The sequence below is a fragment of the Myotis daubentonii genome, chromosome 14 (genome assembly GCF_963259705.1).
Source record: "Myotis daubentonii chromosome 14, mMyoDau2.1, whole genome shotgun sequence".
Classification (NCBI taxonomy): Eukaryota; Metazoa; Chordata; class Mammalia; order Chiroptera; family Vespertilionidae; genus Myotis; species Myotis daubentonii.
Genome location: NC_081853.1, coordinates 48,729,747 through 48,753,888, shown reverse-complemented (window position 1 = coordinate 48,753,888; position 24,142 = coordinate 48,729,747). Strand labels below are relative to the sequence as shown.

The window sequence follows — 24,142 nt, the reverse complement described above, 5'->3', positions numbered from 1 at the left end:
TTCTTGCATGCCTGAATCATAAAGTCATCATCTACCAGGATAAAAGTGAATATGGGCATATGGGACTGAGCAGAGAGTAACATATGGATCACAAATATTTTTGTAACTGATTAAAATTGTTCTCTTTGCTAAGAAAGCAGTGCCAGGAATTCAACTCTACTCCCAGCTTTCTGTTCACCAAACTAACCCAACTCTTCCAATGCCATTTCATCTTAAACTGTTCCCATTTCTCCCATTTTCACAAAGAAGCAAAACTATCTTTAACAAATACCTTTAATCCAACATTTAGTTCATAGATATCCTGGCCAAATTTCAATTGTTATAGTTAGAGGGGTGGAGGAAGTAAAAGAAGACACTATACATAAAATAAAAGGTACTGCAGTTCTTTCAATGAAAGTAATATTTTAACCATAATTTAAAGCAGTGATTTTTCAACCTTTTTCATTTCATTGCATACATAAACTGATTACTAAAATTCTGCGACACACCAAAAAATATATTTTTTGCTGATCTGACAAAAAAACAAACAAAACAATGCCCCTTACGAAATAGTCAGGTATTGCATGTTTAAAAAATTATTGTGATGCACCCATTGAAAGTCTCTGATTTAGAGGATGGTATTTAGTCAAGGTAGTTAATCACTTGTAAAACAATTGTTCAAAAGTGCTTGCAGCTATTTAAATGAGGAAACTAAGTAAAATCATTACCATTTCACCTTATATTTTTGCTGTTTCTTATTTCCTCATCTTAGTTTAGAGTTGAAAATAGTAGCATTTATGGGGTTGTGGGGATGAGAAAAAGAGCGAGAGAGGAGAAAAGTACAATGCAAAATATCAAATATTCTGTCTTGCATCACCACCAACAAAATAGACGTCTTCTCTCTCTCTCTCTCTCTCTCTCTCTCTCTCTCTCTCTCTCTCTCTCCCCCCCCCCTCCCTCTCCCTCTCTCTACGTGTGTGGCATATATTAATCTCTGGTCTGTCATGTGGAGAAAGAAAGATCAAACTTGATTCAGATTCCAACAGTAATTTAGTTCTCAGGGGATAGCTGAAATGGGAAATTAAAGTTGAATTCTATTAGCATGTTGGAAGGGTCACTTCCTTAGTCACTTTTCTCATTTTTTTTTAACTAAAAGTTAACACAGGATGACTAATCTTATCCCAAGGCAGTATTGGTACTTTGTGATGGAACAACATAACCAAGACTTAATTTTAATAACTGAAAGGTTTCCCTGCTATGCACTGTTCCTTCGTGTTCTAGCTGGTCACAGTTCTTCAAATGTAAACCACTTGCAAATTGTGGTGATATTAGTGATTTGTCAATTTGCCACATGTGATGATATTTAAGAGCTGCTCCACTTTATAAACCTAAAGACATCCTATTCTCCAAACAGTATTCTGCTGAAGCTTTTAAAAAGATTAGAGATGTGTAAGGTAAAAAGCAAAAGAACCAAAGTAATTGGAAATGCAATTCTTTCAGAAATAAGAGCAACCATACTATGAACAATGCACAAACTAATCTCTTCAGCAAGTTTGAGAAAATTTCCCCAGGTGACAAAAAAATCAATTAAGAAATTTTCAGATAGATTTATTTTCCCAAAGAAACTTTTCTTCAATACAGGTACAAGTAACACTCAAAGAGGAGCTCTACCCTTTAGCTAAACGCATTTTGGTCAACCCAACGCATAGGCATTCTATTACATTATTAAGCCTTGGTGTTGCTACAAAAGTTAGAACTAAGGGGGAAAAGCCTACTTTTAAAAACACAGAACCCAGTAATTCCACTTCTAAATATTTACCCAAAATAATTAAAACACTTGAACAGATGTATGTATACTAATGTTTATAGCAGCATTATTCATAATGATCAAAAAATGAAAACAACCCAAGTGTCCATCAACAGATGAATGGATAAACAAAATATGGTATATGCATACAATGAAATATTACTAAACCATAAAAAAGGAATGAAATTCTGATACATGCTTCAATATGGATGGACTTTAAAAACATTATGCCTAGTGAAATATTCCAGAAACAGAAGAACAAATATTATGTAAGTCCACTTATATGAGGAACCTAGAATAGGCAAATTCATAAAGACAAAGTAAAATAGAGATTACTAGGGGCCGGAGGTAGGGAAGAAAAGAGTTATTGTTTAATTGGTATGGAGTTTTTGTTGGGGATGATAAAAAGGTTGGGGGTGTAGATGTGGTGATAGTTGCACAACATTATGAAAATATTTAACGCCACTGAATTGTACATTTCTGAATGCTAAGGTGGTAAATATCATATTATGTATATTTGATCACAATTAAAAACCTAGAAAACAACACATTTATCCTCCTGAATACAATATAAATTAGGGATAAGAAAATCAGTATACCTACAAACAGATCAAAGACAGAAATGATAGGACCACTTTACAAAATTTCCGCTGCTCTATTGAGAACACATACTTGTAAAGACAAGTTTTATGCATGTAACCTGCCCAGGTTTGTCTCTGGCTCTAACAGGTACACAATACATGGGACCCTCAGTTATCTCATCCTCATTTTATCCATCTCTCATCTTTTATGCTTCAATAAGCTTTGCTGTTTAATCACCCAATGTGGACATTGCAAGAATAAAAAGGTGATGTTCAGAAAGCCTTCCACTGCATCGCTCCCAGAGTCATCAATGTGTGTATGCCAACGTGTTCTCATCCACAAAAGATAACAGACACCATTTCTAACTAAAAAATACAACATGATCAATTTTGATGGCCGGAGCTTACTCTAGGCAGAGTGCAGCTGCCTACAAACCTCAGGATGCCAGTAACCTGGGAGAGGGGACTGGATGCGACAGAGCAGCTGACCAGCAGTTTTGTCCCATCACTGCCTTCCCCCCTTTTTTGCAAATTTTTTTTTTATTGCAGATGAGGAGTATCTGCAATAGAATCCATGCCACAGGGAACAGGGCCAATGGCCCTGCTGCCATGTTAGAATATAAATCAAATAATCTGAGAGAGCATTGAGGATTTTTAAAAAATATATTTTTATTAATTTCAGAGAGGAAGGGAGAAGAAGAGATAGATACATCAATGATGAGAGACAATCATTGATTAGCTGCCTCCTGCCTGCCCCCCACTGGGGATCAAGACAGCAACCCTGGCATGTGTCCCTGATCAGAATCGAACCCAGGACCCTTCAGTCCGCAGGCCGATGCTCTAGCCACTGAGCCAAACTGGCTAGGGCTGAGAATGGTTTTGGTTCAATTATGTGACCACTGGGACAAGCTCCAGGATTTTTAAATAGCCTCAACTTTCACAACCCCCGCAGGCTGATCACTACCTCATATTTCCTACCTCATTCTACTAAGAATCTAGGCATGACTTGTCCATACACAAGGTAGTCTCATCAGCCTCCAGGTTGTTGCAAACTTAAAATAACAACAAAAAACACAGTGCAAGTACACACAGAACCGTAGCTTTGCAGAGAACCTTGAAATCAGCTAGTGTAGCCAACATTAAATCCAGTGACTTGGACAAGATTTACAACCAGATAGTGACAAAGCTGCCCCAAATCTTTTCATTTTGATTAGGGGCCAGAGCTCATTTTAATACACTGTAGCCCTCTACTGACGGCTCTATTAGAAATTGACCAGGCTCACCTAATCTATGCAATCAATTCCCAGGATATTGCAAGAGAGCCCCACACGTTGATTTTCACTGGACCGCTATCTTCCTTCCTCTCTCACGGCCAGCAAGCACTGCACAGTGGCTGCACACATACACCTTCTGGTGAATGTTTCTTCTCTGATTTTATCTTTAAAATCATACGGACCCATCTGGGTTTCTAGACATTATGTTCCGTCTTTCTCTGTGAAAAATCCAGAAAGCCCATAAACCATAAATAGCTATCAGAATGTCCTAAAGTTACCTGCTGGCTACTACCCACGTTCCTTCCTCCACCTCCAGACCCCAAGGTGCCCGTCTTTCCAGAGCCCACACAGGAATTCACAACCCTGCATGATTTCCAGGTGAAGTGTACCTGGGGTTGCAGAAAGGCATTTGGAACAATTAGACTCTCTCCTGGTGCCGGAATATATGCAGCATTTAGAAATGGCTGTCCCCTAATCCTCAAGAGAAGTGCCAGGATTGCAGATATGTGGAGTTGCCTCCACATCCCAACTGTAGCCAAAACGAAATTTTTCAGGAACGTAAATAACACTGCAGGCATCTTGTTGATAATAATTCCATATGACTTTGTTGAAACAAAAATGTTCCGAAATAGTTAGCTCTTCCAGGCATCTCACCGAGTTATGTACTTATTGTAAATATCCCCTTCAATATCCCTGTACTGTGACCTCCTGTGACCAGCAACACTATTTTAGGCATGGGAGGGACCAGCAACTGAAATGATACTTATTAATCTCACTGATTCATTCAATTCATTCCTGTTCAAACAATATTTTAAAATTTCCTCTTGACCTGGACACCAAAAATACAATCCGCTATTTATTTTCAGTTACTTATATTGGCAATACCTTGTAATGGAACGAGGATTTATCACAAAACTCATGTTTTCAACTCTGGCTTAAAGGATTAAAAATGATTTTTAAAAATCATCATGGAGAGAAAAGGCACTTCTAAAGGTGGGGGGGGGGTATTAATTATATTCATCACATTTGACATGAACTCTTTCTTCCTTCCTTCCTACAAGACGTGAAAGAGGCATCTGTCATTTCAAAAACAATGAAACTTCACAAACGCGATGCTGTTATAGGTGCGAGAGTGGGGGCGAAATGTTTGAGTTATTCAAACCCTTTCTTGCAGAAAAGAGGAAAGGAAGAGACATCCAGATGAAATGAATAAAAGTGAAGATGAATTGGTAAATTATTACTCTGTCAGATTTTTGAAATGTGATAAAATGTATGGCTCCCGCCACCCCCCATATCTAAATTAGGGAAATAAGAGGTTCCCCTGCTATGATGTCTTTATTTTCTCTCCTGTCAGTGCTTGGTATTTGGTCCGACAGCATACAAATATCTCACGCCTTCATACTGCGTTTGCAGAATTATTGTTAGAGATCATTACCGACCCTAATCAAAAGGAATCAATGCAGGAGATTAAATCACCCACCATGACCCAGCTCTTCTTCCCACCAACCCCCACAACAGCAGGCGAATGAAAGGTTTTCCAGAGAAGCAAAGAAATCGAAGGAAGCAAAGGCATTTCCCCAAAATGAAAAGCCAACATGTGGGGTCTACAGGCTCTATGACCATAGGAGGTGTGTTCCCCAGAGGGAGAGAGAAATGTAGCAGACATGGATGTATGCCGCCACCCCAAGTACAGCATGTGCAATGTCAAGAGCCACAGGAACAAAGGGAGTTTCTAGTTAAGCAGAGTAGCTCTGAGCTACCACTGGGTACTAACATACTGATACTGCTATTACTTCAAGATGCAACAACCACACTAATCCATGTTTTTACTGAGTATTTACTATGACGTGGGTAATTTTGGGCTGAGTCTCTTGCGTTGATTTTTACATTTTCTCCTTAATATCCACCACACCAGTCATTCCTAGCCTACAGGGGGGAAGACGACAAGCCAGCTGCCTGCTTGTCCTGCCTCTTTAGTGTTCAGTCAGCTGGCTGCTGGCTCCTTCAGTCCCTGGATCTCAGGTCTTAGCGATGCCTATGAATCATTCTTTCCCAAGGCTTAATTAAAACTTGAACCAAGTGATAAAATTCGCTCTCCTCCCACTATTTTATACGCTACGCCATGACAGAGGTTGTTGCCTGTATAGTATACCTGGGTGTTAGCCCCTGTGTTGAGAACAGTGTCTGGCACCTAGTAGGATCCGATGACTCACTGAACAAAAGGAGGTTCCAAACTCTAACTGGATACCAATCCGTGAGCGCTGGGTGACTTTCCTGCTTGTTGTCCACCCAAAAAAGCAAGGCATCTAATGACTCAGAGACCTATACACCAGGGGCAAGGGTTAAGGGAAAACCCATGACATGCTTCTGGATGGACGGGTCTCAAGAAGGTTTTGGTCTGGCTGAGCTCTGTGAGAGGGTGCCTCTCCACTGGGAGATAGAGAGCTGAAGCTTACTTATTGAGCACCTGCTGTGTGGCCTTCTGGGTAGGATATGATTGAAAGAGGTGGTGCTGGCCCTGATGGAGCTGCCAATCTAACTAGAGAATTCAGCAGACAAAGGGATTTGAGAACAAAGAGATCAGGGGACTAAGCATCTGTGCAAACAATACACACCACTGCTCCCCTTCCACTTAGGTTTTCTTAAAGTCATGTGCTCTCAGAGGCTAATTCTGAAAGTCATCTTAAGGGAACTAGTAGATATAATTAAGAGAAAATGAACAATGGGAAAGACATTTTCACCAAAGACAAAAGAAGGGTGCTGAACCCTTGAACTAAAGACACACACACACACACAGGTGAGTTTCTTCAGGCTGTTGGTAGTTTCTGAGTTTTTCTGAGTAGGTGATCACATGAATCAAATGCATGGTATGTGGTAATAAAACGATATGACCAGACATGTAGGCCTTGCTCACACTTCCAGGCGATATATATTGTGCCTCTCATTTGTCCCCCAACCCTACTCCTTACAGTTACTGCATGAAGCTTCTTCCGAGTGCTCACTCCATCTGGGTTCGCACCCAAGTGTCCTTCCCTCTGGATGAAGTGCCACCCACTTCAGGTACCATGGTGCTCATAGGTGCCCCCTCTGCCCCTCCTTTCATGCAGGAGCCTTTCCCCCGTTCTGTATTTCCTCATTCTCTAGCCTAACGTAGTGCTACACAAAGTTACAGATCGACACCCTGCAGATGCAGTCATGAACATGCAAAAGCCACTGAGCTGAGATCCCCACTTTTGCTGGAGAACAGAAGTGCTCAATAAATAATTCCTGCTATCCTCAGACTTCCTGGAAGGAGATGCACTTGAAATATAGGAGAGATGAATTCATCTGATGTCAGTGTGGTTTTTGTTCTAACGGGTAGCAACATTACGTTGGAATTGTTCCTCGCCACAATTAAATCTCTATACAGCCTCCAGAAAGGTGAGAAAGAGGTTGTCAAAGTGCTTCCGAGATACCTCCTTTCCTGGGGGGGTGGGGGGGGGGAGGGAAAGCAACCAGGGAGGAAAAGGTGCTATGTGTCTGCAGAGAGAGAACTTACGGAGACTCGGGTAGAACCAGGGTGCTGTATAGTAAATAAAAGCTAATTACAAAACAAAATCTCTGAGCCTTTACTGCTGAGCCATCAAGGGTTTTGCTTGTGTTTGGATCTTGCTTTAATTTTCAATGTTCCTGATGACCAAGGTGGGCACTAGTCTAAATTCTCTAGACAGAAGCCACTTGGGCCACTCTAACTTGGACCATTGACAGTACTCATCACACAGTAGGAACAGATCCAGACCAGCTTGCTGAAGGGAGAAATGGGTACTCTTGGGAGGGAGACATTTTCAGGAACCTTACAACATATTGGGGGCGTGGAGTCTGTGTTTTGCCATGTCCAGGGCTCAATCAGAAAGTAATTTCCTACTTAAGATATAGGAGTTGGTGGGCGTCTCGTTGTGTTGGGCACTATTCCAGGTCTGGGCCACCTGTGGCCATGCTCAGTGGATCCCAGATGCCCTGCTTGGAAAGTAACCTAAAATGAGCATGTGGCTGGCCATTTGAAAGAGAGAATCTGTAGTTTAAAGTTGTCTGGCCTGCCGCCATTCAGTGTCAGAATTGGAATCACATAACTGTTCCCTGCCTCCAAAGGCAGGCCAGGCACGGTGAAGTACACCCCATGTCCCTGACCTCAGGTAAAGCTCCATTAAAACAAACATTCTTGCTTGAAGGGGCAGCTAAAGAATTAGTTTCATTCAAGACTACAAGCAATTCAATAAATCTTTAAAAATAATAAATAAAGAAATGTAAGGGGGAAAAACCCAAGATGGCAATAGTAAGATCTTAGCTTCCATAATTATTTTAAATGTAAATGGGTTAAATCCCCCAATAAAAACCCACAGAATTCCGGAATGGATAAAATAAAAACATGATTTAACCATTAAAAAACAAAGACTACAAGCATGACGCAGGCGAATACCTCCTGCTTGGATGGATTCTCCTGCTTGGGTGCTCCATGTTCCAAGCCTCCAAGAAGACCCTTTAATCCTGAAAAACCCGGGTCAAGGAAAATGGGTGTATGTTTCTTATAATGTTCTATATTTTTAAATATTAATCCATCTTGTTAGTCTTATAATAGTGTGAGCTGGTGTAAGCTCTGTGAGTTGTTAGAACCTGCGAAAGCTAGCAGGAGCTGAAGAAAGGAATAAAAGAGGTTGTCAAACCATTCTATATGAAGGGACTGAAAGAAACCATTGATGAAATTCAGGAGATCCTTGGCCAGTCTCAGCTTAGATGATGGGAAATGTTGGCCTGACTGGTGTGATTGCTGTCGAAGGAAAGGGGGTACTACATTGTGTGCAAGAATTCCCTGGGGTTCCTGATGGTGAAGTTGAAGAGTTGGTGTCATGTTATTCACGGATTCTATAATGAATACCCAAGCTAAGGCAATGGAAGTGAGATTAGCTTTGCACATGTGTGGTGTGATCAGACCAAAACAGTCTTGAAGCACACTTGCTTCTCAGAGACTTCAAAAAAAGAAAACGACACGTGGACCTGGTGCAAACTGACATTGTCAGAAGAAAGACAGGAAGCGAAAGCACCTACTTTGATGTGTCAAATGTGCAACCTAGCACTTAAAAATCAAATGGGGTGTACGTAGTAACCCTGCAACAAAGTAGGACACCTTAAACCCTGGAGGGGGACTGGGAAGTTGGTATTGCACCAAAGAATGGAAACATGAAAGCCGTTATTAAAGTTTGCTAGAGTGTAACCTAGGCTACAGATATGGAAATGGCCAGGCTGAAAATATCTGGGGAAAGAATCAAATTTATGTTTTAATGTATCACGGAAATGAAATATCTGTCAATCTTACGTAATATGCAATTGTCAGCTTTTGAGCTGCTAGCTTATTTGTGATACTTTCAAAATTTTAAACATAGATAAGAAAGGAGAAAGCAGTAGTTACATTCGTAACATACAGCAATACATGCTCAGAAGTGAACTCTTTTGTTGAATATGGTCTCCTTAATAAAAATTTCAAGGTGTAAACACAGGGAAAATCATGCAGTGAGAAAAATTCATACTCATAATGATAATTTAGAAGAAATGGAGGAAGGGAGGGAGGGAGGCAGGCTGATCAGCTAGCTCAATTGTCAACAAAACCTACAAAACCTGGCAAAGTTAATATGTAAAAGTGGAACATGATATATTTGTAGCAGTTCATGAGGAAGCCTGCAAGAAAATTTAATTTTCACAAATAGATTTAAAACTAGGAAGACGAATAAAAAAAGCTACTCACTCATTATTATTAGCATCTAAGCAGAGACAGGATTATTCATCATTATTGATAAATAGTATATTAGGAATAGCATTTCCCTGCATTTATTAAAGTACAGTGTGCAGGAAAATGTGTTCTATACTTTGAATGAGAACACATTTTTACTGAAAGAATATAAGGGAGGTAAAGAACACGACGGGAACTATTACCTCTCAAAAGTCATGTACATGAAAATAAGAAAAGTAATCGGAATCTCTAAGTACCAAAGAATACTAAGCATGTTAGTGTGAATGACTACTTTTAGCCTCACAAAGCATTGCTAGTATTGTGATTTAAATATTAAGAATTAAGATAGATATAGAGACATATATATCTACAGAGAGAGACAACGTGTGTATCATTTGTGCAATCCCAGGTCTTTGAAATCCTCTGTGGTCCCAAACTAACCTTATAATCTAGCAGGTGGTGTTCAATCCTGGGCACGCCGGCTTCCTGCTGGCAACTCTGTGGCCTGACCATCCCTGGGGGTGGGGGGGGGGGGTTGGGGCATGCCCAGAGGTGAATATTCCAGGTCAGCTCACAGTTTTTCTAAACTCCAGGGGCTCCAGCAGGAGTGTGGGGAGAATAACATAGAAGCAGAAAACAAAGCTACTTCCTCCCTCTGCTGGGGATCCACGGGGCTCACCAACCTGCCAAACTTAAGGGGACTCTGAAAAAAAAAAAACACCCAAAAAAACAACTGCTGCCTATATACATTGTCCCCATCTGCTGTATCATTTCTGCTGGAATTCAGTCAGCCAATTTTGGAAGATTTCTGTTTAAAAAAACACACAACTGCTCTGGTTATAAGCCAAACCTCCTTTATGAGCTGCCTTTCTCTAGGCACCCACCACCTGGATGAGTGGCGTGGGCTGTGGTGCAGGTTTTGTGTCCTGGCAACATTACTAAAAACTGGTTGGAAACTTTAGGAAGCTTCCTATTAGAGGGAAGGATGATGCAGCGTTTTTACCTATTTTATTTTTTTCAAGTTCTATATGCAAATCAGGAGTAAATTTATTCTGTTTGTTGATTTTCTCTTCTCCTTAAAACGTACAACTGAATTTTGGGGGCAGATCATTTTGAAAGATAATTGCAGCCTTTTCTTGAAATAAACACTGGGGCAAAAATTTGTTTTCTGACCGACAATAATAAGCTATTGGTGTTACGTTCACCATGGCCAATACAGAGTATAGTCTCTAACCATCTTACATAACCTCTCTATAGATTCTCTCTCTCTCTCTCTCTCTCTCTCTCTCTCTCTCTCTCTCTCTCTCTCTCTCTCTCTCTCGGAATATATGTTAATGATGCAATTAATACAATGTTTATTAGAAGTAATACATGCAGCTTCCCCCCTTGAGGCTCCCCCTTTTTTCCTTTTCTTGGTTTAGTAGAGATAATGCTCCTGCAAAAGTGAGTACTTTTATATTTAGGCCCACTCCTTGCCAAAAATGGGAAAACAAAGTAAAAAAAATGATACAGAGGTGCCCCAGTCACCATTAGCGGTCCCCGCCCGCCACAATCCCAGCACATAGAGCTCTGCCTCTTAAAAGCCGGGGTCTGTTCCAGAAGGGGAACGCTGTCAAAAATGCCCGCTCCGCTGCTAGCTTCCAGGGTGTGTTATCCGGGGGTGGGGCGGGGGTGGCTGTATCCGTGCCATTCAAAATGTCACTATGAATTAAGTTGTTCTGCACTGCGATTTCCCACTTCAGACTAAATTGCATTTTTCCTTAATTAACTACAAAGCATCTTTCAAGTTCTATATGCAAATCAGGAGTAAATGGAATACCTTTTCATTTGTCCTGTGTGCTCTTAGTAAGTTCCCTGGTAGAAATAGGGGTGTTGTCTCCTCTTGCAATCCAGCACCTCTCCAAAACGCATTGGAAGTATGCGGAGCTGCACCCGAGGTCCAGCTTCCAACAGCCATCGCAACAAAGGCTGTCACTTCTTTCGGGAGAATCTGTGAGCTGTGCTTCTCTTTCTCCCATAAGTTCTCTAAAAACGGGATATCCTCATTTTCGTTTTATGAAACACGTGGCGTTGGGTAATGGTTTGAAGAAGCAACGATTTAGTGAATTAATATATAAATCTAACAAGTCATGAGGTTGTGGTGCCTATTCATAAGGCAGAACCGCCGAGGCCTCGCTTCCGAACGAGCAATCACTTTCTCATTAGCGTTATCACTGCCACAAATCACATCGGTAAATAAAAGTGCTTTTACTATGAATGCAATCTGAGATGTTACATAAAGTGAAACGCTAATGTAAACAGAGCCAATTTAAAGCAATTCCAATACACTTAGAGCAGTGGTTCTCAACCTTCTGGCCCTTTACATACAGTTCCTCATGTTGTGACCCAACCATAACATTATTCTCGTTGCTACTTCATAACTGTCATGTTGCTACTGTGATGAATCGTCATGTAAATATCGGATATGCAGGATGGTCTTAGGCGACCCCTGTGAAAGGGTCGTTCGACCGCCAAAGGGGTCGCGACCCACAGGTTGAGAACCTCTGACTTAGAGGCTAGTCACTCTGTGCCTGGCTTTATTTTGATTAAAAAAAAATACAGAGGATAAAAGGATCAACCCTTAAATGTCCTCTTTTGGGAGCAGAGGAAACTGAGTCACAGAGAAATGAAACTGCACAGCCAACTTTTCACTCTAGGAAAGGGTGGGGCCAGCGTTCAAATTCTGACAGACTGGTCCCAGGACTTGAACTGTAACCACCACACTTTGGAACGAGCCAGGATAACAGTCAGTACATGCCTGGCAATAAATAACGAAGGCATTCCCAACATGACACCAGGGGCAATGCATGGCCCTGAACCACAGGGGACAGCTGAGGGTCCCTGCCTACTCCAGGGTTCCTAATTCTTCTCAAACAAACCTCTTTTACTTTTATAATCAGAAAAAGTAAGCATAGAGACCAAAAAATAATAAATAAGTTCAAAGTGGCCATTTGCAGTGCTAATTGCCCTGTGAAACGTGTTTGTGCTTCCAATGCAATTACCCATTTAACCAGAAAACATGAAGGTAAAGACAAGGCCAAGAACTGTTAATAAGCCAAGAGTAAAGAATAAGCACATCGATTCAAATGTGCAATAAAAGGAAGGAAGTCTCTGAAACTGCATGTTTTAAATAAATGGCAAAGATAAAGCAAAAGGAAAACGCCCCGCATCCAAGCCAAACGATTTAATAAAAAACAAACAAAACTATTGAATAATGCCAAAGCAATCTCAAGACTAGTTATGTGAATATTGAAGTTATCGTACAATATGCTTGTTTTATGCTCGGGATAAATATCACGATGAAAACAACTCAAATGTCTTAAAAACGAAGTCAAGAATAATTCCATGTCAGGCTGGGCTAAAATTTCTCAAGAACTTAAGGATCTTTTTTAAATGGGGCCACAGACTTGAATACTGTGTTCTGAGCTTACTTCTCTCTATAAGGCATCAACTGAAAAGTTTCAGGGAAAATTAACAGTTTGTGGGGAGACCCTATATAACTTCATGGCAAGAAATGCGATTCCCTTCTGTGTAGTAGGTTTGGGTTCCGGGGAGGACGCATGTGTGATATCTGTGATCATTATAGCATTCTTCAGACTATTTACTAGCCCCATGTGTGTTTATGGCTTTTAAACAGCTCCTGCCTGCAGCCTCTGTTTTGGGGGGCACAGTTGGCGCTAAGGGTCTGAGAAGATGACAAGGGCCAGTTGAGCTATTCCAACAAGAGTGATGATCTGGGGATTTTTAAAACCACAGCACACATTGTGATTTTTCCTTTAAGAACTGAACAGAGGATAAATGGAATACCTTTTCATTTGTTATATGTGCTCTTAGTAAGTGCCTTGGTAGAAACAGGGGTACAAATTTGATCAGAATGCAGCCCATCTCTCCAGGAGGACCCAGACTTAAGGGGAAAGCTGGATTGTTTAAAAATTGGGCGGAGCTCATCAAATGGCTCTTCACCAATAGCAGCGCTTTTACATAAGAGGAAAGTTTCATGAACTCATGTGATGTTTACCCAAATAATTTTTTCTGCTTGTTTCTCAAATATAGGGAGTAACAGAATCCTCAATGTTTAAAATGATCTCTTACCTCCCAGTGAATATCTTTACCTACATAGGACAACTGTATGGTAAGCCATTTTAAAAGACCTACCAACTAGTGCAATGTAGAAACAGATGCATAGATGTGTCCATTTTGACTGTGTATATTTTTTTAGAGGGTCCATGTACAGCATTTTGCCCAGAACTTGCCACTTACTTTAAGTTCTTTACTTCTCCCATAAAAACAAGATCTTATAATCTGATCTGAAAATGTATGCTCTTCAGTTGTCATATTAGAGAAAGGAAGAAACCAAAAATTAGGCTAAGGGCAATGATGATGTCCAAAATCAATCACATGACTATGCTTACAAAGGCCACAGGACACCTGCTTTCTGATTTAGGATCGTATCCTCACCTAGATTTTTTAAACTAATTCATTTAAGATATTCAAATCCACTGATACCTAAAGAGTGAAACTCTAATACTATTTTCACTGACCTAAAAATTTCATGAAATTTGAATGTCAAAGAAGTGTCACTTAAATTAGCCACCTCTCCCCTCTGCCCCCCACCCGCCCCCCTCCCCCCCCCACCCCCGGACACACGCACAAAGAGCAGGTGGGTTAAGTCGCTCAGAATGTGCAAGTGACACTCCTCCCAGGCCCCTCCCCAAATGCCAGATCAGGCCACACTGCAGCCTGGACTTGGTTCCAGCTCTGAGAACAGAGTAGCAGCTGCTGGGAGTTGGCTGCAGTTCAAGTCTCAGCTGTATTCTTGGCCTCCTGCCTCCTCCAGGCACTTACCAGGGGCGTGTGACCAAGGAAACAGCTGAGCCCCCACCTCCAAGAGGAAATGCAACCGCCGCAACCCCCACTGCCACCTGCTCTGAGGCCGAACAACCAACAAATTCCTGCTCACTCGAGTGGCAGGGGGTAGCGTGGACTGCTGATTCACTCCCAGGCATGCCAGGCTGTTCTGCCCAGGACAGAGCCTGGGCAAAGCTTAACAGCACTGGGGTGTCATCCTGACCGCTTTGGCAGACCCACTTGGGGACTCGAACTTGCAAAGGACTCAGAAATGGTTTTGATGTTCAAGCCCACAGGGAAGGTTCTAATCAGATCCTCGACACTGCTTCAGATAGCCTTTGTAGAATTTCCCTAAGATACCCCGTTCCTAAACAGACATGTTGATTTGTGATCTACACTGGGCTGAAGGTAGCAGGTCACTTCCACGTTCATCAATTGCCAGGAGGCTCCTCACTACAACATCGTTATGAAAATGAAGTAGATGTCTGGAACCTCTCTTGGCCTGTGGCCTTCTTGGGTGCCATGGAGCCTGGAGACAGCCTCAGGCATCAGCACACATTCCAAGTTCAAATCCCGCTTTCAAGAATGAGCTGAGGAGCCAGGACAGTGGAAATGTGAGTGGATGGCTGGGCACTGCTCCACAGGTGTATGGGGGTAGATCTGTCTCTTCCCAGAACTGGGGCTCTGACAGCTACTGCACTCACGTCAGCACTATTAAGAGACAGCCCTGACTTCACACGTTGTGAAATCTCACCCTACTCTGAGGACACACCTGTGTGATCCGTCTCAGGTCAACAGGGGAGGCTATGCTTTAAGCTGGTCAACATTCCTCTGGAAAGAGGAGGGCAGAGGATTGACACTCCGTGCGTGATGCATCCCTGGGGGTTTGTTCCTCCATGACCTCTACTTGTGCGAGTTTGGAAAATTTCCATCATAAAAAGATTACTGTGGAACCCTTTCTCTGGGATTAAATCATCTTCAGATACTAAGACTATGCAGCAAAACTGGGCTTCAGTCTAGAGGGGAGATGCACCGATTTGTAGGTGATCAATGATTGTTTCCAGGGAGAATGAGGTTTGAAAACCTCTTATAGGCCACAGTGTCTTTGACAACGACTGACCTGTGTCTACTTAAGGCTTTTCTCCCTGTGAGTGACTCCTGGCAGTTTTTATTCAACACAGATGTGGGCACTCAGACGCACGATGCTCTGTTCTAGGGCATCATGGGGTTAAGATTTTTGCCTTTCTGGTACACACAGTTCCCTCTTCAAGGAAGGACTGTTGTCTCTTGAGGAATTCTTTCAGCTGTGAGGGCTGAGTCCCCAGGGCAGCACTCTTTCTAAGGGCAGTCCACATCCAGTAACTGGTGGAGGGGGGAGTTTAAGGCCTGGCCGTTTCATCCTCAGCAAGACACTCTGGAGGCCATTCTAGATAAGAGCTCCCCACAGGGTTGGCCAAGGCTGTTCTCATCCTTTGGCCTGAACTGGCCTGCTCCCTCTGCTCACTCCTGCTCCCTTCTTTGCCCATCACAGTGCTGGTGCCAATAACACTCCTCAGTAAACATCCTGCATACTCAACACCGTATTAGAGTCTGCTTCCCAGAACCCTACCTGGGACATCTCAGGACATCCCTTGGGAAGGTTGCAATTGCATTACGTTGGTGTTGGTTTTAAAACCCAGGTTAAAAACCACTGCTTGGCTTAAGACCCTTACTAGCGCCTCTAAATCACCTTCTCTCGTCCCTGGCACCTCATTACTGATCCAAATCTTGCACTATTTATAAAGGTGATTAAGCTCGTACATTCACTGTGCACTTATATATCATTCATTTCTGAGTTACTGGTTCTTATGGGATCACATATTCAATTTGGTCAATTATTTAAAAAAAAATCTATGATTCTTCCCAAAGTTGTGAATTCTCACCTCTACATGAAATCTATTCTATCCTATTATTTACCTCCTACTCTCAGAGGCCTCTAATAGGTTACAGAATCCTGTAATCTCAAATCAAATGTATGTCTACTTACAGGCACTTCTGAAAGTTATATCCTTAAATGTAATTTCAAAACCATCAGCAGCTAGCACCATGCCTGGCACACAGTAGGCATTCAAAATATCATGCTAACGTATTAGTTGATGCCTATAAAATGTTAAGCAGCTTGCACAAATGATCGAATTTACTCCCTCTCAATGACTAACAGTTAGAGGTCACTGCTCCCATTACACAGATGGGATGACTGAGACTCAGGGAGGCCAGGAAACTTGCCCAAGATCACACAAGTTAAATTCACTTTCACCCAGGAAATTTTATTGTTGTCTACCTAAATTACTCTTCTGGCAGGACATATAATAAGGTTAATTTTAACATTTACCTTAAATTTTATTTTTAAAATTTTATAGCTGACCATAAGAAATTTGTAAGTGTTCTTGTTTCTCTGCACTACTCCATGCAGAGCAGATGCGTTATACGCATGAGCACTTCAAATATCCTAATAAAGGAGCAGTCTAAACAATTGTAATAGTAGCTAACACTTACATTGTGCTCCGACGTGGTGAGCAGTAGTCCATGAACTGTACCGGTAAGGATTCACAAGTCACTTTTTCTCTTTCCCTCTTTATGTTTCTTGTTCACCCTTTCTCTTTGTGGACAGGCCTGGGGGAGGTGAAGACTTAGCAGCATGGGTCCTTAATTATTCTCATAAGCACAGCTCAATTACTGATTTTCCTACTATGACAATGAATCAATAAGAGAACCTTAAATCACATTTGATGTTTTTCAAAGCTGAGATGACTTGTATTTAAATTGGTCAAAGTAAAATATTTGGTCTCTTAGGGAGCCCGGCTTTCACTGTCCAGACAGTCCACGTGTGTGTGACATATGTGCACTCAGACCTGTGAATGCCCATGGAGTCGATGAGCAATGATTCCCTCAGCTCCTCCTAGCAGCAAGGCGTTCTCTTAGGAACCGTGAGAGGTACAAAGACAGGCATGGTCTAGCACAGGGGTGGGCAAACGTTTTGACTCGAGGGCCACAATGGGTTCTTAAACTGGACCGGAGGGCCAGAACAAAAGCATGGATGGCGTGTTTGTGTGAACTAATATATAAATTCAAAGTAAACATCATTACATAAAAGGGTACAGTCCTTTTTTTTTTTTTTTTAGTTTTATTCATTTCAAACGGGCCGAATTCGGCCCGCGGGCCGTAGTTTGCCCATGGCTGGGCCTAGCATCTGCCTTCCAAACATTTACAAGCTGCCAAAAATGAGGAGTTGCTAAGCTTTCCAAGGACTTATCTTCTCTGTTTTTCAGTAAGTACAGGGCGTCCCCCCAAAACGTATACACACTTTGAATAATTATTAATCCCAATGGGTTAAATCTGAAAAGAAAGAAACATCAATTGAGCTATCAGCTGTAAAGGGTGTATATATTTGGGGGACATCCACTATGTTAATCAGTGAATTCCAAATGCATCCTCATAGGGTCGTTCACTAATTTTCAAGGGAAAAAGTTAGACTAGATAGTTCTTTATTCAAAGAAATTCCAATAAGATGAACAGAATGGTATCCTTTAAATAAGAAAGAAAATATTTACTCAAAATCCTCAGTTGAGAGTTAATAATCCTCCGTTTGCATCTGACAATTGCCCATCAAGAAGTGAACTTTAAGAATGAAGTTTGTCATTACCTTGACCTGTCGTTACACACACTGAAGGTGGGAGTAACCTTCTGCTCACCCTGCCCAAGAGTTCCCAAGTATGGCTCGCTCCTTCCAGACCTTTCTCCCGGGATGGGACAAGCAAGGGTCAGAAAAGAGGGCACAAGTTATAGCCGGTGGCAAGGATGGGTTGGAAGGGCAAAGGACCAAGGTGGCAGTGGGGATGCGCATTGCGGGAGTGTGTGCAGGGGGCAGACACAGAGGCAGTGCAGGTCAGCTCAGATCCGGAAGGGTCAGACCACTGTCAAAAGCTGAAGCTGAGAACAAACACAGACGCAATAGAGCAACCATCCTTGCTCATCGTTCAGAGCATGAATGCACCAGTCCCCTGTGTCCCCCTGGAGGAATGAAAAAGAACTATTTAATTGTAAACATTTCAAAGAACCTTCAGTAATTTAGAAGCGAAGGAAACCACCTCTTTCACTGAACCCGGTCAAAGGGAACAAAAAAGCCCAAGTCCTTAACCTGAGAATCCCCGAGAAGGATGCCAGAAGGGCTTGTCGGGGCTAGAACACTGGTCTGGCCCTTCGCACTGTGTCCCATGCTCTCCCTGCGCCAGCAGATGGTGCAATGCACACCTGTGACACTTGTCACAGAACAGCTCTCTGATATGTTTATTACAAGAACTTACATGAATCTTCACGCATCCAGGCGTCATCAAGTACCCACCTGTTTCCTGACTAAGCTGCCCCTGAATAGCATGGTGTGTCTGGTATAAAGCAGGAAGCCCCACCATCAGCTAGGACCACGCCCCAGCCACCTCCACTCTCCAACGGATTCTTCTTTTAGAGAAACCCATTTTGCAGCATGTGAGGGATCACGGTTTTGAACCAAAAAGATGAATCAAAGGTCACATCTTCCCTGATGGGAGGAGACTTGACTTGGGATGGTGAACACACAATACAGGGTACAGATGATGTGTTGTAAAACCTGAAACTTGTATAATTTTGTTAACCAGTGTCACCCCAATGAATTCCATAAAAAGGAAAAAGAAGTCTTATCTTCCCTAACAAATCCATGGCTATCTCCCCACTCCTATGGTCTGTTCTTCCTCTGTGCCCACACCTGCCTCTAGCAGGACACACACTTCCATTTCAGCCCTCATCATAGGATCCTGACGTTATCTGAGAGTCGGGCTCTAAGTTCCCCAATGGCAGGGACTATGCCTCGCTTATCTCTGGGTTGCTAGGAACCACCAGGAACATAACAGGAAGTTAATAAGTGTTTCTAAAAAGGGAAATGTCTTCCAATCATCTTAACCAGGAAAACTGTACTCATTTTTCAATTATTTAAAATATTAACGGTTTATTATTTATATTATAGTATATATATTATATTGATTGTTTATATTAATACAATCCTATTTTTGAACATGTTTATAAGGCTTATGCCTTAAGATAATACTGGCCTTGTGTTTTGTGTCTATGTAAAGAACAAAGCTCAGATCAGCAAATACTCTCCAGGGACACACTGACCACCTTATTCCAGAAATCACTCTTTTGGGAAAACTGGATATAGTTTAATAATGACTCACACCCATGATTTCCAAAATAATTTATCTGGCTTATCAATAAGTACTGATTGAGTGACTGGATGTCATTACTATCTTGAAAGGGTTCTACCAACTGTCATTTGCCCAGTGGTAAGACTGACATATTTTGATAAGTGTTTAAGATCACCTCTAGCTGAAGATCAGAAAGACATAGTAATACCAGATGCAACCCTTTCTACAATTCCTGGGAAGTAAATTTCTTTGTAGAACCATGTTTTTCAAACTTTAGATCATGACCTACTGGTAAATCAGGAAGACAAATCATGGCTGGTAATGTAGACTTTTAAAATGAAGTCAACAGAGCGTAAAATAGAGTGGAATGAAGTGGACTAGAATAGAGTAGGTAAAATTAGGTAAAAATTAGAGACCTGGCCAGCATAGCTCAGTGGTAGAGTGTCAACCTATGCACCAGGAGGTCATGGTTCGATTCTCAGTCAGGGCATATGCCTGGGTTGCAGGCTTGATCCCCAGTGCAAGGCATGCAGGTAGCGGCCCATTGATGATTCTCTCTCATCACTGATGTTTCTATCTCTCTCTTTCTCCCTCTCATCTCTGAAATCAATAAAAATATTTTTAAAAAATCAGAGTATATTACCCTTGGTCCAGCTATGCCTTCTTTTGTAAAATTCTATTTCACCTGTGTGCATGCAATTTGTGGGGTGTGTCTGTGCACATGTATGTATATAAAAGGCACTTTTACAATGGGTCTGTGTCAAAGTGTTGTGGGAATAGATCGCATAATTTTTTCATAGCTGTTTGAGAATAATCTGAGAGATATATGTAACTCATGTCTTGATTGCCAAAGTCTGCGAGAGAGAAAATACGAAAATAAGGGCGGTGACAGGCTTCCTGCTGTGAAACGCAAACATCATTCATGAGATTCAAAGACCTTATCATTTAAATATGAGGACTGATGCTGCTGATGAACATAGAGCATCTTAGTTAAAACAAACAAATGATTATGTTGGACAACAGTGTAAACAAGACCCTAATTCATGAAGCAGCTAATTGCTCTTCCCAGCTGCAGGAGATTGGCCTACACTCCGTCTCGCCCCATGCAGGCTGTGCGTGGCATTTGTACCCTTGCCCTTGAAATTCCGCCCAGCGCCAGTCCAGCCGTACACACCAGAGCCTGGGGGCCCAAGAGGGGTGGGTTCAGAAAGAACCTAAGAGACAGCTGGTTAAAAGCATCAAGTCTGCATCCTATAGACACACATATTTACCTCTAGGTTGTGCTGGAGTTAAACTCGTACTTAAATTGCTCCATTTCCTCACAAAACTTACTGCTATGTCACCAGAAAGCACCTTGAGAGCATCCGTTGTAGCCAAAGGAAATTGATATTTCATATCAGTTTTTTTTAGTAAATCACAAAATTGGTAATCAGATAATGATAACCACAAAGTCCCACAGTTGCTCATATTTAAGTCAACATAAACACAGATCCATTAACCCATACTATAAAAAAAATAATAGCCACCATGTTTTCATATGGCATATGTTGTGCCAAATGCCGCAAAGGTCGCCTTGCACATAATGTAAAGAAACCTGGGGAAGGTGAAATGGCATTGCTGTCATTGAAATGTTGCTCGGAAAAACCCATGCTCTGACCACTGCCTCCCACAGCTAGTAGAAATGACAAAACATGCCTGCCCCTGGAATTCATTTTGAAAGGGATAAAGCTTACAGAAAAGGCTTCTAAGAAAAGAGACAAGTGGGAAAGTAGGAGAGCGCTGCTTGAGGAGCCACAGGTAAGGACTATAACGGGCAGGTCTGTCCAATTTCTTTCTGTCTAGAGTAGAGTTTGGAATCCTCATCTCTTCTTTAGAGGTGCTATGTTTTAAAAATAATTTTAAATCGAAGTAAATTAAACTTTATTCTGAGGTTTGTTTGTTGTTGGTATTTTACAGCATCCCCTTAATGTTTCAGATGAGGAAACATCTATCATGCAAATTCTACACTGTGATGAGGTCTTTTATGTTTTAGGCCCAGGGTTCCCGGATTGCGGCCTCTGGACCAGGCACATCAGCGTTCCCTGGAAACTAGTTGGAAAAGCTAACACCTGGGCCTCACTCTCTATGCGCTGAATCAGACTGTGTGTGACATTTGTACACTTGCCCTTGAAATTCAGCCCAGCACAAGACCAGCCGTACATACTCGGAATCAGAGGGTCCGGCTACCTGCGCTGGAGTAAACCCTGCAGGTGAGTTGTGCTGCCTGTGCAGGTTTGAGAGCCGCTGCGCTAGGGATGGCGCTTGCTGTGTAGCACAGGAGGCGGGATGTCCTAGCCTGAAACTCCCCTTCGAGGTGGCTACGCACTCACACTTCCTTCCTTCTGCAACAGGGTTCGCATAAAGCACAGGGTGGCTCATTCGTGTTAAAAGATGAGCCCAAGGTCCCCAACTGACACTTGTGAGACAGGTAGTCTGGCTCCTTTTGGCCACTGGAGCAGAGCTGTGGAATCAAACCCTGAAATGCAGAGAAATCCCTAAACTCCTCACTTGAAAGAAATTCATCTCCCTGCCCTCGACTGCCATCTTGCCATGTCATCAATGCTGAGGGGTAGAGAGCACGGGTAAACACAAGTTTCCTCTCCTCATGGACTCTGTTCTGTAACCCTGTCTTCAATGAGGTATTGTTCATTAGCAGTGAGATAAGTGAATTCAGAGGGAACATGAGGTAATAAAGCAGCTAGCTAAGGCCTCCCCCTCGCTGACCTCACCATTATAGGGGTTTCTCCTTTTATAATATAACCAGGTTGTGAGTTTATATGTATAATGTATGTATAATACATATAACATATATATATTTGTATGTATAGATGTGTATCTAAATGTATATATGAAGACATGCACATATATATTTATCAAAGAGTAGGCATGTATATTCCAAACAATAAAATTGTAGGTAATCTCATTTATCTAAGTAAACCTGGCTAGCTAATTCATCTATGCATTAGAAAGATTAAGAAATTTAGGGCAATATTTTCGCTGTATATAATGTAAAATATATTGATATCAAATAAATCCTATTTACCAATAAACTATATTTCCACTTCTTTAGGTTAGATAAATGGAGAGAGAAATAAGACTATGTTGGTTGTTTACTTTGCTTCAGGTCACAACATAGAATTAATAAATAAAACACATTTAATTAGCGCAGTCCCGGAATCTCTCCAAATATTTTAACAAAGCCACTCCCTTTGACAAGTAATTAATAGAGAGACTGATTATCATACTTCACTTAGCTTTTGTTTCAGGCATGGCTGAAACTTCTGTTAACCCCACCACTTCCTGTATCTGAGAAACGGACTCCCTGAGGGTAGAAGGATAAAAGGGCCACTTTGATCTTGAGCATCTGCCAGAAGCAACCGTCACCCTCTGTGCCAAACACAGGGACAGCACAGCCGCGAATGAGTGTGCGCTCCAGGTGTTTGGGGTCTGCTGGGTAGAAAACAAATGGAGGACAAACAATCCATGAAGGAAGCTCACACTGGCTACTTCTAATTCAAGATCAACGGAAAACAATTTCAGGGGAAACATATTAGTAAAAAAGGATAATTTCATTCTCAATACCTGTCAATTGCATAAATGTGTGTTGGCAGGTGGGCGGGGAATAGGGTGATCTACCTGGTGTTAGTTCTACATGTAGCAAGTGTTTGACATGCTATACCTTATGAAGGGAGTATTATTGTTCACATATTCTAAGAAGGAAATCGAAGCTCTTAATCGTTAATTAACGTGGCCAGGCCATTGAGAGGCAGCAATGGAATTCAAACTTGTCACCTTGACCTCAAGCCTATTGCCTTTCTAGGACTCTTGGAGAAAGTGTGTCCCAAGGATAGGTGATGTCAGGCGCTGAGAATCCACTCTTGCCCCAAAAGTACAGATTTGAGACCCACGCAGGCGCACAAATTTCCACCTACTCAGAACCAGTTTCAAAAGTTAAGTTCCATGTCCTTTTTGTCATGACCCCGGACACCTATCCTTCTGCTATCTGGATTCTCAATTCCTGGTTCTGATCTCCAGATAGATCTAATTCTCCATGCTTTCTAGGGCTTTTCTTTTATTTATTTTTAAAATATATTTTTTATTGATTTCAGAGAGGAAGGGAGAGGGAGAGAGAGATAGAAATATCAATGATGAGAGAGAATCATTGATCGGCTGCCTCCTGCACGCCCTCTACTGGGGATTGAGCCCGCAACCTGGGCATGTGTCTTTGACTGGAATCAAACCCGGGACCCTTCAATCTGCAGGCCAACACTCTATACGCTGAGTCAAACTAGTGCCTTCCTTTGGCTTTTACTTATTACAGTGTACATCGTGTTACAAAGGAAAAATAAAAGAAGGATGACAAATATACCTTTCCTTCTCCTTAGACAAGAACCCCCAGGTATGCTCCAACTGAAATTTTGCCTCAGCTGTGACCACAACCAAGAACAGATCTGTGAAGACAGCTCATGGGCACACAAGTCCCTTTCACACAAGGGGTAGTTCATAAATATTAGTTGCCATTTATACTGCAAAACCGTAATACAAATTATTTTTCCCAAATAACAATGACCCAATAACAGAGAATAACAATGATCCCA

General features: G+C 41.9%; 1 protein-coding gene across 17 annotated transcripts in view; it reads right to left on the bottom strand.

The window, feature by feature from the left end:
- The window catches only part of ARPP21 (cAMP regulated phosphoprotein 21), a 142,099-nt gene that overhangs the window by 104,258 nt on the left and 13,699 nt on the right, over nucleotides 1–24,142 (bottom strand). The window lies entirely within an intron of this gene.